At 33.9% G+C, this 13,730-nt stretch overlaps 1 long non-coding RNA gene across 1 annotated transcript; it reads right to left on the bottom strand.

The window, feature by feature from the left end:
- Nucleotides 1–1,921: 1,921 nt before the first annotated feature.
- LOC127706035 (uncharacterized) lies at nucleotides 1,922–3,436 on the bottom strand. Its single transcript, XR_007984157.1, has 2 exons — nucleotides 2,753–3,436; nucleotides 1,922–2,076 (listed from the first exon to the last, which is right to left on the bottom strand). It is a non-coding gene; the product is annotated as an uncharacterized LOC127706035 (long non-coding RNA).
- Nucleotides 3,437–13,730: the final 10,294 nt, after the last annotated feature.

Below are 13,730 nucleotides of genomic sequence, written 5' to 3'. Positions count from 1 at the left end.
ATTTTGAGATTTGTCTATTTAAACCTCAAATCTGAAAATAATGGTTACAATGTAATGTGTAATTTTTTTTAGCTTTTGAATAGAGTGGTTCCTTTTATAAATTAAGATTTAAACGAAAATTTGTGCCGTTATTCCATTTTTCTCTACATGGAATATGTAGGTCAATAAAGCTTTTTTGGCTGGCTAGTTAATCAAGTTTATTGAACATATACAAAGACTATGAAAAGACGTAGAGGGAGATAGTATTATCTGTAATTGTTCTACTTTATAAAAGTGTCAAGTATTAAATCAATATAGAAGAAGCAAGCTATACCTCTCTTCTACAGCAATGAAGTCGTGATAACTTTATTTATGAGTGTTTTATTGTACTGTACCTAATCAACATAATCAGAGTGAGAGGAGTCAAAGAGAAGTGTAAATGAGCGTTCCAAACTTTGTAATACCCAAAATGCGATTAGTAAAATAAAGAATATGAATTTGAATGTGTGCCAGTTCGTCATGCCAATAACTCATATGTAATCAAACTAATGATGTCTGCCATGGTGACTGATTTGCAGATATCTAATTTTGCTATATACAGTTTTTTTATTATCTACTATCAAATTTTTCCGCATTAACAACAAAACAAAATCGTCATTTAAGACAAATAATTTCGAAAAGAAGTCGATCGACAATTTCGGTCATTAAACTTTATTTGTAGATCACGTTTTGTTGATCATTTTAGCTATATACACTTTTTCTCTATCTAGTTTCCGAACAAAAGACACACCAAAATGGGTAATAGGAGTGTATACGCTGAATGTCTCGCCTGTTTTACTTATCGTTGAATACATGTTGAAATTCTATTATATGAAGGTTTTACTACAAGTATCTTCCCAGCAGGCACAAAACGTTGTATCAACGTTGATCCAATGTCAGTCTTCAACGTTGTTACAACGTTGAAACTTGGGTTAGTTTTGAAAGTTGTAATGACGTTGAAATTCTGACGTTGAATCAACGTTGCAGTTACAACGTTGTATTGACGTTGATAACATGTTGAAATCGGGTCCAGTGAGGTTGAAATCAGGTCTCAGTTAGGTTGAAATCAGGTCGGGTTTAGGTTAAAATCAGGTCGAGTTAGGTTGAAGTCAGGTCAATTGTAGGTTAGTTGAAGTGATGGTTCTTGGATGTAAATTGATCCTTATTGGCACTTGTTCAAATACAATAACAAGATACCTGAATTATGAAATAAAAAAGCCTCTTTCAAGTTTTATTTCAAGTTAGAATATCCATCAACAGTTCTTTTATCAACAAGAGACAACTGCAAAAGAGAATAGTAGACACTAACAATCAAAACCAAAGAGGAGAGACGGTTACAATATCAAGATTTTATTTGAAGCCAAATATCTGAATATTAACAAAGCTTTCTCTTCTAGCACATCAATTTCTCAAAGCAAAGGAACATATGTAAAAACTCACTACAGCACACTGGTTTGATTCTGGTTGATCACGTTTTCCCACTTATACAAAATCATATAAATGCAGCAAATTTGACACAGTTACACTAAATGCCTCCTTTGTTTTGTGTGAATACATAGCAGGACCATTTAAAAAAAAACCTGATTTCATTTTAGGTTTTTGTTATCCGATATTTAGTTCTTCTTTTTTTGTCTTTTTTTTAAATTTTTTATTGATATCTTGTTGAACTGAAATTTGACTTTTTGAGGGTATACTCCGTTTTTTTTTACATTTATCTTGAAGGCATTTGGAACAAACCATACCATCACCAAGCTGTTTACTCATTCAATCATTATCTATACACCCAATACAATTGAGTAAACCGAACAAAACGTTGCATACCGGTAACACCAAATAATGTATTTCTAAATTTCACTGCCCTTTTTTTACTGGCACTAAATTAACTATAGAAATTAACAAAAAAGAGGTTTTTAAAATGAAAAATTTATTTTGTTTTAAAGATTTATTCTTTTGGCCTAGCAACTCCTTCTGCTCTCTGTGGGGCACACTTTACATGTCTTGCACACTGCTCGGGTATTTTGGATTCTGGTGTCTCTTTGTGGCAGAATAGAACAGCATCTGAAAACATGGAAGAGAAATAACATACATTTGAATTACATAACAAATGGAAGTGTTTAACGACCTTGACTGGATATACATCCCTCGCACGGTCGGTGAATTACATAATAAATGTTGTGTACTTTTAAAAGCCGGAAATGTTATCAAATTCTACCAATTATAAAACAATTATTTTAAATCATAGAACACAACATGTTCATTTGAAACAATTGTTCCAGCTTGCATCAATAACAAGACAAAGCATGAATTCTAACCAGATCTGTTTTTTGCAATAAGCATAATGTTCATATACAGATGAAATTATGAAAGATGAGTGATATTTTACGAAAAAATCTAAACAGTGTTTAAGAGCAGACCATTTCTATGTGTATCAGACACACCCTATCGAGTTGTATTGGAACGAATTGGCTAGTATTCGATTGCACCCCCCCCCCCCCCCTTTTCTGATATTACTGAATCTGTACATGGCTAGATATGTTTTATTTTAGTTTGCTAATTAGAGGTTATATACAATCAAATAATTTAACTGTTTTGACACGAAACTGAATCAAATTCAGTAAGATAAGACCTTGTCATAATAACTGTGAACGTAAGCATGCAGATAACTAATTTGATCATTTGAATGTGTTTGTATTTATCATGATTCTTCGTTAATTTAACTGTAAAATATACTTACGCTAATATCAAGAGGTTTATACAGAAAAGTCTTCTCTCGTCTTTATATCCTTAGACGCAGTTGTTCACTATTTGTTCATCAGTCTGGTGCGATAATTTCTCGAGGATGATTTTCAAAATGTTCTAAACGGATGTTGAAAAGAGGTGCGCGTGCTTGCGTGCGCATCCGAAAGAAAATATTCGGAACTCAACTTGAAAAACCGCGAAAATTTAAAAACTTCTCAATTATTATGATTACATTGCACATCGATGATATTTTAAGTTTATATATTAAATATCAATCGGTAAAAATAATTAAAATAAATATACCAAATAATTGCTCCTATTTATTTAAATGAAAGAAAGCAACTAAACAAATCGATTTGATTTTAAAATATAAACTAAGAATATATCATATTTATACAGATATACATATAATTAAGATAGCATGAACAGGTTTTGAGATCTCCCAAAATATAGAGAATCATCAAACCCAAATTACTTAATAATTGGTTCGAATTGTTTTTTTTTAAAGATACTTAAAATATAAACACAAAAAAAATTAATTTGAAAAAGCCGATTTGTTATTGGTGATGTCTCCTGACCACTTGTTCTTGCCCAAAACTCCTTTCCATGCATAAACAATGCAATCCGGTCTACCCCCTTTTTCGTGGAAAAAAAAATGATTGATTATATAGGGATCATGAAAGCATGACAGGATGAAGCCCCTCACGCTTATGGCAGTCAGTGGACCCCCTTATAAGTATTTTAAAAAGTTCTGGAATAGCCACTTATTATCCAATCGTTTATAATACTGCAGCACTGCTTCTTGTCCGATCTGCTCATCAAATATATCCATACCCTTCAATTTTGACAATGAGATTTTTCTGTCGCGATTGACTGACGTTAACCCAACGTTGAATCAACGTTGTTGTTTAAACGTTGATTTTAAAGACGTAAATTCAATGTTAAAACAACGTTGTAGAGTCAACGTTGAATACCATGACGTTAGATCTACGTTGAATTTAGGTCGATCAACGTCACGACCAAATTTCAACCAAATTTCAACATTGTTACAACGTCGAGTGCCCACTGGGTTATAAACTTAACATTAACAATTTTCTATGAAAATAAGGTCATATGAACCCTGCCAGAGAGACATGTACACCTTACAATCCTTCTGTACAACAAATATAGTGGTCATATTGCTAATAGTACACGAGAAACAGATCAAACCATAAAATCTTAACATTGACAAATGAACCATGAAAATGAGGTCAAGGTCATGTGTACCCTGCCAGACAGATGTGTACACCTTACAACCATTCCATACACCAAATATCGTTTACCTATTGCTTATAGTATCTAATAAACTGACAAAATTACGACTAAAACATTCACCAATGAAACATGAAAATGGGGTCGAGGTCAGCGGAAACTTGACAGACGGACAAGTACATCTGGCAATTATTCCATACATTTTGCTTACACAGCTACTTTTGCATAGGTACTTTTTCTGTACCAAAAATCTGTAGTACTGGAAATCTTCTTTTAATATTTAGTACTATTTTGTTACTTTAAAATTATTGCAATATTTAGGTACCTGTATTTTACAGTACTTGATTTGTACTTTAAATTTAAGTACTACAGATTTTTGGTTACACCGTTACATTTTCAGCATTTTGAAAGTTTGTCTATTTCAAATCTCTTAAAGTTTTGATGTTCAAACATGGAATATTGTGATCACTGTTGGTAGTATTTCTGTACCAAAATTTTAAGTACAAATCAAGTACTGTAAAATACAGGTGCCTAAATATTACAATAATTTTAAAGTAAAGAAATAGTACTAAATATTAAAAGTAAATTTTCAGTACTACAGATTTTAAGTACAGAAATAGTACCTATGCAAAAGTAGCAGTGTATAGTATCTGAGAAATAGACCAAACAACAAAAACTAAACATTGTCCGATGAACCATAAAATTGAGGTATTGTCAGATAAAACCTATCAGTCAGACATGTACACCTTACAATTATTCCCTACACCAAATATAGTTGACATATTGCCTATAGTATCTGAGATACGGACTTGACCACGTAATTTTAACCTTAATCACTGATCCATGGAATAAGGTCGAGATCAGATAAACCTCACCTGTCGGACATGTAGACGTTACAAGGAACCCATATACCAAATATAGTTATCCTATTACTCATAATAAATGAGTATTTCAGTTTTTTAAAAAACTGTTTTTTTTATCCAGCAGTCACTGAACAATGAAAATGAGATCAAGGACAATGGACATATTACAGACGGAAACTTCCTGATATAAGGTATCTGCACACAAGATATGAAGCATTAAGGCCTTCTACCTTCTGAAATATAAAGCTTTAAACAAATAGTTTACACCGTTGCCGTCGCCGCCGCCGGATTGTAACACCTTTGTCTTGCATACTGCGACGAAACAAAAATCGTAATTCAAATGCGTATTACCCCAGACCTACAAGTAGTCAACTGATGATTTTAGTCATGTGGACTCATTTTTAGAAATGGTCCTGCTGATCATTGTGTATGTTACTGCACAGTTTTGTTCTATCTTCTATAGTAAAAGCAAAGAAAACAGCTGCTGTCAGTGTAATAGTGTAACAATATTATGTTGACTTAAAAAGTAAGTTCATTTATCACTAAAATACAGAATTAAAAAAAATAATTCGAAATTTTTCTTTAGATGCAATTTCTTGGTCTTGATAGTTAGCTTCTGTCCAAGATTCATCCACCAGGGTTTACACATCTATCATGTCAAAAGAAATTAAACCCAGACTGTCTGTAAGTGTTAATTGTAAAACAAACGAAGTCCGTTTATCAGTAAAATACGTAAAAAGTAAATAAATGTTTTAACAATTTTTGCTCTGGATACTGTCTTTTAGTCATAAACAAGCTTCTGTCCACGTTTCATCAAAAAGGTTTGACAAAGTTATTGATATCTAAAAATAAACCACAGACTGAACCTAAATGTTGACGCCGCCGTCGACGCCGATAACGATGACGGAATCTCTATGTCTCGCTTTCGCAATATAAATGTCGCAGGCTAGACAAAAATATCGATGTTGAGTGGAAACAGGACAGAGGGATAACGAGACAACCGTATTAAAGAATAGAAAATTAGAAGCGAAACGAAGGAGTGAGAAAAGAAAGGGATGCGTTTTGATTAAATAGCAATTGAAGGGTTATTAGCAAAAAAATTGTCAAAACAATGCATGGACTCTGTATCAGCATTTCGTACGTATTTTAGACTACACCCTATCTAATTAACCACCAAATTACCTCTTTCGACCCTATGCAGCAACACACAGCAATGGATAAGTAATGCAACTGATGTAGACATAAGTGGTCTTTTGGAAATTACGCTGAAGTATGAGTGCCTAAAGTATTGTTTGTAAGACTTTAAATGACGTTCAATTTGAAAAATTGCAAAATTACTTGAAGAAATAATACCTTTAACAAAATTGCGACCAGGAAGCTTAACACCTTTTGTGAACTATTGATTATAATATGGTAGGGTCGATATAAGTAATGTTTAAATATAAACATTACTTTAAACAAGTATTAGCTTTTAAAAAATCTCTTCCATACAGTTTTCAGAATCTATAATTACACAATATCGTCATAACAAGAACCATATTTCTCCATTCTCTTGTCTTTGAAACCAGGCATTAGGTACATGGAAAAAGTCGTTTTCTTGTTTGCTGGTTAAGTTGAATAAGTGTGGTTTTGTTCTGTATCAATTACTTAGTACTCCAGTTACACAACTTTTAGTTAGATTTTATGTGTTTATTGCATTATGTTGCACGAATAGCATTCGAAAAACATTGATTATCATCTTGTTGGTTTGCATTGCTACTGAAAGAGTTAACAGCAACCTCAAATAAACCCCGGGAGATATTTTTTTCTTGTATTATTCATTAGAGATCCATCCTTGCTGATCATCATCATTATTACCACCGAGCTATTTTAGTTTGATTATTTTATGTAAGTTCCTTAATCATTTATAAAAGTTTTGTGTTGCTGTAATCATTGCTTTACTTAACCGTTACTTGGAAATGATGTGTGTTTTATATTTAACTTAGACATGTGATAGGCAATTATGTTTTACAACAAAAACCGTAAATGCTCCCGCAGAATAAGCGTATCATGCGCATGTCAACATTTGCCCCTATCACTACTCGGCCATTCCCTCTATCACTGCAATGGATAATATATAGAATTTATAAGGAGGATTGAAAAAATGCGACTGCGCTGTCGCGGGAAGGACATTCAAAAACAAATGTCTTTACAGACTTCTAACCATGTGGAATAATGAAGAGAGAATAAATATTTATCAAAGGTACCAGGATTATAATTTTATACACCAGACGCGCGTTTCGTCTATATAAGACTCATCAGTGACGCTCAGATCAAAATAGTTATAAAGCCAAACAAGTACAAAATTGAAGAGCATTGAGGACCCAAAATTCCAAAAAGTTGTGCCAAATACGGCTAAGGTAATCTATACCTGGGATAAGAAAATCCTTAGTTAATCGAAAAATTCATAGTTTTGTAAACAGGAAATTTATAAAAATGACCATATAATTGATATTCATGTCATCAACGAAGTGCTGACAACTGGGCTGGTGATACCCTCGGGGACGAAACGTCCACCACCAGTGTCATCGACCCAGTGGTGTAAATATTTATCAAAGGTACCAGGATTACAATTTTATACGTCAGACGCGCGTTTCGTCTACATAAGACTCATCAGTGACGCTCAGATCAAAATAGTTATTAAGCCAAACAAGTCCAAAGTTGAAAAGCATTGAGGACCCAAAATTCCAAAAAGTTGTGCCAAATACGGCTAAGGTAACCTATACCTGGGATAAGAAAATCCTTAGTTAATCGAAAAATTCATAGTTTTGTAAACAGGAAATTTATAAAAATAAACCACAGTATGCATGCTATTTCAGAATAGGACACTTAGTTCATAATATTCAGAATAATAAAAAAACAAAATCGTCTTTCTCGTATACAGAAATGAGATTTTTGCTTATCAAACCATAATCATGCCAGTTTTTTGTTGAATTTTAAATTTTGAATAGAAGGTACTTTATTACATATGTTAATCCTGTTCAAGTACGGTTCGTGCATGTTCTTCAATGTTTAAGTTTATGCGGTCATCGAGTTAGAGTCTGAGATAAAGTTCGATTTAGAGTTCGAGTTATAGTTCGAGTTTGAGTAAAAGTTATAGTCAAAGTGAGGTATACAGTTGTGTTTCGAGTTACACTCGAGTTACATTTCGAGTTCGAGTTAAAGGTGGAGCTATTTTAATTGAGTTTGTATATTAATCTCGAATCTAGAATGAAATAAAAACTACAATATTGCTTCATTTTCGGAGCAATGAATTTTCGAGTAAGAAATCGAACTGGGTAAAACTCTAGTTTAATTTCATGTAAGAAATAAGTTTTGAGGCACAAACGATGTCTCGTTGAAACATATTTGATTTACCTTTAGTAACGTACCCTTAGCAAAGTACCTCGTTAGTGGCTCTATTTTGTCATATCTTCAATTCCCTTAGTAAATATTGAACTTTGCAAGGTGCGGTAATATCTTTTGTGTCATTGCAATGTGGTTTCAAAATGTATAATATCATGATAATGAACTTTGCAAGGTGCGGTTATATTTTTTGTGAGCTCTGCTCGCAATACCCATCTAGTATTTCAGTGCAATGCAGTTTCAAAACGTATTAAGTCATGAGTAATTAAACTTAAAACATATCCAGAATATTATGTTTTGTTTATTTCATTCAGAACAGTTACTATACTCCTTGTGAAATGAACAGAAAAAAAGTTCTTGTATATATTGAAAACTCCTTACACTTATAAACTTACTGGTTAGTTGAGTATTCCTAATCCAAGCGCCATGCATTGTCATCTTGGTGATATAATTAACCAATATGTAGAAGTACCAGTATATGTCACAGGTAACTCTGTGAAAGGGTTAACTATAAAAATCTGCTAGCGAGGCAAATATTCACATGTTAAACAATCTCAATGGAGTGGAACATCCCATCGAAAGGCTAATCTGTATATAAAGATCCAACACTATATAAATTGACTCATGTTATTTACAATGCAATATATTTTGCGATGACCAAGACAGACATCAAAACAATGAAAGGGGAATAAGTCTGAGGTAAAATTCAAACGAAACGTTGCCATGCAATGCTTGCAGAGCGGAAAAGATAAAATCTTAGTTAAAATGCACAATTAGGGAAAACCTCGATCAACCCGTTACTCTTTACTCATCACGGATACATCTTTAATCCCCAGTGGCAAATATTAGATTGATTTGAGGACGAGAACATAATAATGTGATATCTATATGAACCCTGCACACTGCTTTGTACTAGGCTGACATACTAAGCCGGATCATTAACTACTAGTAATACAAAGATTAAAGTTCGCAGAAAAACGTGTCACCCTATCTGTACACATTATTCTAACTTTATTACTCATGATTTAATACTTTTTAACAACATTTGAATGAAATACTAGAGGTATTGCGAGCAGAGCTCACAAAAAGATAGCACCGCCACTTGCATGATTTCCTCATGATGTCCTTGATAAAGGGTTGCTGATCATAAGGGAGCGATTGAACCAAGATTTCCAAGTGGTGAAATCATCCCTTCGTTAATTTTACGGCCGCTATCACGAGATAGTTGACCGTTATGGAATATCCGTTTCACAGATGTAAGCGGATATGTTCGAATTGTCGTAACTACAATCCAGTCGCCTTTCCCCCGAATGTTACATACCGAATTAGACTTATTACCGGATTTGTACTTATATGAGCAACACGGCGGATGCCACATGTAGAGCAGGACATGCTTACCCATCCGAGATCACAGATTACCTTCAACAGGACGTTGCACAAAACATATATACTTTTCTTCATAAATGATCCAAAATTAAACCTCTGTTCAGATGTATATTTAGTTGTATAACTTTTACGTAAATACATATACCCCTGCAGTCGGTGCAGAAAAAAAGTTCCTATATATTGGCTATAACCATTACCGAGGTTTCTTTTTTACTTCATCGATTATAAGTTGATGATGGGCGCTTGGGTGTGGTTCATCCTTACTCATATAAGCATAACATGCAGTGGTCTGTCTGTTTCCTTGGCCTGTGCCTTAAACGTTTCGCTTTCAATTGCTCCGAACGTAATATAATAAAACTCACAAAATATTTGTCAGAATAGGGTTTTATTTTGGGTAATTTACTGAGAAAAATTAATAGCATTTGTTTAACATCCTGTTGAAGAGAATTATGGAAAACAAAACAGTCAACTTAGTGCCGTACCGACCCGTAGTTGTTACACTGATGCCGCTGTTCTAAATTAAGGGGGGTTGACAAAATCAGAATCGGATGACAGGAGGACATTCAAAACTAATTTGCTTTTACAGTGTACACAGTTCAAATGAAATAATGAAACGACCACAGGGGATAAACTACACAGATACATGTGCATGCTAGCTTCAGGTCAAAGAGTCATATTAAGTTGATATTTTATCTGGAACCTGGAGAACCAACACACAAATACGAGTCACCACATTTTTATTATAAATATCCCTGTCAATGCATTGAAGTAGAAAGTGTTTTATGACTTTATTGTATAGTATTAAATAAGTTCGATTTCCATCCTGCAAATGTAGACTTGGCATTTCTATCACTTAGTACAGTCCCAGAACAGTCTTTGTAAGTTCGCAGGTAAACATTATCGCCTTGATTAAGTGCCACTCCTATAGTACCGGAATCAGAGTCGTAATCATAACTGACATCGTTAGTTTCACCATATGTGCTATCGTATATAGCATCATTCACGACTGTGTCAAAGCAGATTGCACCATGGTTACCAGTGTATAACTTGTACGTAAATACAAATAATCCTGCAGTCGGTGCGGAAAAAAAATGCGGTGTATTTGCTGAAACCATTACCAAGTTCGTTTTAACTTCATCGAATATTAGTTGATGATGGGCGCTTGGGTGTGTGTTCCTTCTTACTCATATATGCATATAATGCAGTCATGGTCGGGGTGTTTACCTGGCATGTGCCGATCAAACGTTTTGCTTTTAATTGCTCTGAAAGTAAATATGAAAAAACTCTGAACAGAGTTTTTATTTTGACTCCCTTATGAAGTTTACACTTTGTACTTCCATGCGGTTTTACTTTTTTTATTTTTTGAGGCGCAAACAATGTCTCATTGAAACATGTTTATTTTGTTTTTTGAAACGTACCCTATGCAAAGTACCTCGTTGGTGTCTCTTTTGTCATATATTAGATTCCCTTCGTAAATAATGAACTTTGCAAGGAGCCGTGACATCTTTTTGTGAGCTCTGATCGCAATATCTCTAGTGTGTCATGGCATTACAATGGCATTGCAAAACGTATTGAAACATGAGTGACATCAAAGTTAAAATATATGCAGGATATTTAGTTCTTTTAAGTTCACAAAGAACTATACTCCTTGTGAAATAAATAGAAAAAAACTCTTGTATATATTGACAGGGTTTGTGGTCTGTTGTATGTAAGCGTGCTCGTCTCGGATGCAGCAGGTCTTATTTTTGATCCTGGGTCAAACAAAGACTTCAAAATGAGTATACAGGTAGGGTGACATGTTTTCATACCGACTTTTATCTTTGTAGTACTAGAAGTTAATGATCCGGCTTATCGTGTCAGCCTACTGCAAGGCAGTTTGCAGGGTGTATATCACATTAACATGTTCTTGTCTTAATATTAATGTAATATTTGTCACTGGGCATTTACGACCCATTCATCTACCAATAATGAGGTAAGTTTGAACAGTTCATCGAGGTTTCCCTAGTTGTGCATTTTGATTGAAATAATCCATCGTGTCCACTCTGCAAACATTGCATGCATGCAACATGTCGTTTGAATTTTTTTTTTCTAAGAATAACTCACTTTTGCTTGGTCAATTTACCAGTAAGTCAACTTGAACAGTTGGCCAAAAAAAAACAGATAGTTGATATTTTCAAAGTCTCGGTAGAGAACATTTGTCATTTCGGGGCCTCATTGACAAACATACCACCTCTTCTTTTTTATATTGATGCCACCAATATGAATCCTTCTTCTGCAAAAAAACATTTACATATGCCAGCTACTCTTCTTGAACTTAAAATGAATAAATTTGATCCTTTATAGTTCTATCAAAACGTTCAACTTTTCTACGCGTTAATCAACTATTACACATGCTAAATTGTAAGATTGATTACATTGTCTCTTTAAGTACAGCTTGTTCTTTACAAATGAGAACTTTAGACACAAATTCATTGTTTTGGGGTCATGAACAATCTTGTTTTTTGAAGAACCGCGCTGATTCCCTACAAAAATATACAAAAGATGATATCATTAAAATACCGTTTTCATAAAATATAGAATTTATTCACAACCTTCTTAAGGGAAAAAAAGAAATCCTCTAACAAAGTTCTTTAATTTCACTTTAAGATATACTATTTATGTCCTGTTACTCAAAATTCCTTATTCCAGTGAGTGCTCGAATCTAATATTTCCCAGTGAACTTGAGATTAAGGAAATTACTGAATCTGGGAGGTCTGTTTCATATCTTGATCTTTTCGTCATTATGGACACAGATGGGCGACTTCAAAAATACAAACGTGATGATTTTAACTTTCAAATTGTCAACTTCTGATTTCTCAGCAGTAACATATTTGTTTTTCGTCATATGGCGTTGACACATCTTAATTGGTACGTTGAACTCTTGCATGTACCTGCTATACGGACTTCATATAGATTATGATTATAACACAAAAAGTGCTCCAAAAGAGTTACGAAGTTACTGCAATCTACATGTATCATCGCCAATTGGTTGACCGATGCGATTTATCTATGTCTTATTTCACTAGCGACTTGTGATCGCAGTCGTAGCTTTTTAAATACCAGAAAAAAAGTATAACAAAAATACCGAACTCCAAGGCAAATTCATAAAGGGGAAGTCGATAAAAACTGACAAAATCAAACGTTATCAATCAACGGGACGAGTGATAAACAAGTGTCATATTCCTAACTTGGTACAGGCATTTTCCGAAGACAATGGTGGGTTTAACCTGGTTTGGTAGCTAGCTAAAACTCCCACTTGTATAACAGTTGGTTATAGTTCCGTAATATTGACAAAATTGGACGAGCAACCCAATTAGACATAAAGGGTAATGTGACAATTAATTGGATCCAGCAGCTCAAACCTGTGTAAACATACATCACATCTACAAAATTCAAACAAACATCCAAATAAATCTAATACAATAAGGACGTCAACCTAAAAGGTGATAGTAAATTTGTTGTTGTCCCCGCAGATAAAGCCCCGAACAACATCGTTTTGTATGAAAACCACATTACATAAACTGCTTGATAAATGAATTAAGTATTGACAATTCACCTGGAAACTCAACATTTACCCCCACGACACTTACTAAAGAGAAAATCCTGAATAATCATAGGTCTGTTCTATGTTCCTTTGGAATTTCAACCAAAGATGAAGCACTGGATCTTCCATCACTGTATTGGATACCTAAACTACATAAGTGTCCTTACAAACAACGGTATATTGCTGGGTCTTCCAAGTGCTCCCGAAACCTCTTTCTAAATTATTAACATCAATTTTATCAGCAATCAAAGCCGGGCTTCAAAGTTATTGTGAAATTACCTGTTCTAGAGGTGGCGTGAATCAGATATGGATACTAAAAAATTCCAAAGATCTCATAGAGTACATCTAAGACTCTTTCATCTTGCAATAGTATTAAAACAAATGACTTTAAACAAGTATTCCCTAATCCAAAATAAAAGACAAATTGAAAGAGTTGGTCCTGCTTTGTTTCATAAAAAAGAATGGCCAACGCAGATAAAAGTATCCTGTCTTAGGGAGGGATAAAT

Source organism: Mytilus californianus, unplaced genomic scaffold (genome assembly GCF_021869535.1).
Source record: "Mytilus californianus isolate M0D057914Y unplaced genomic scaffold, xbMytCali1.0.p SCAF_6, whole genome shotgun sequence".
NCBI lineage: Eukaryota > Metazoa > Mollusca > Bivalvia > Mytilida > Mytilidae > Mytilus > Mytilus californianus.
This window is presented reverse-complemented; position numbering and strand designations above follow the sequence as displayed.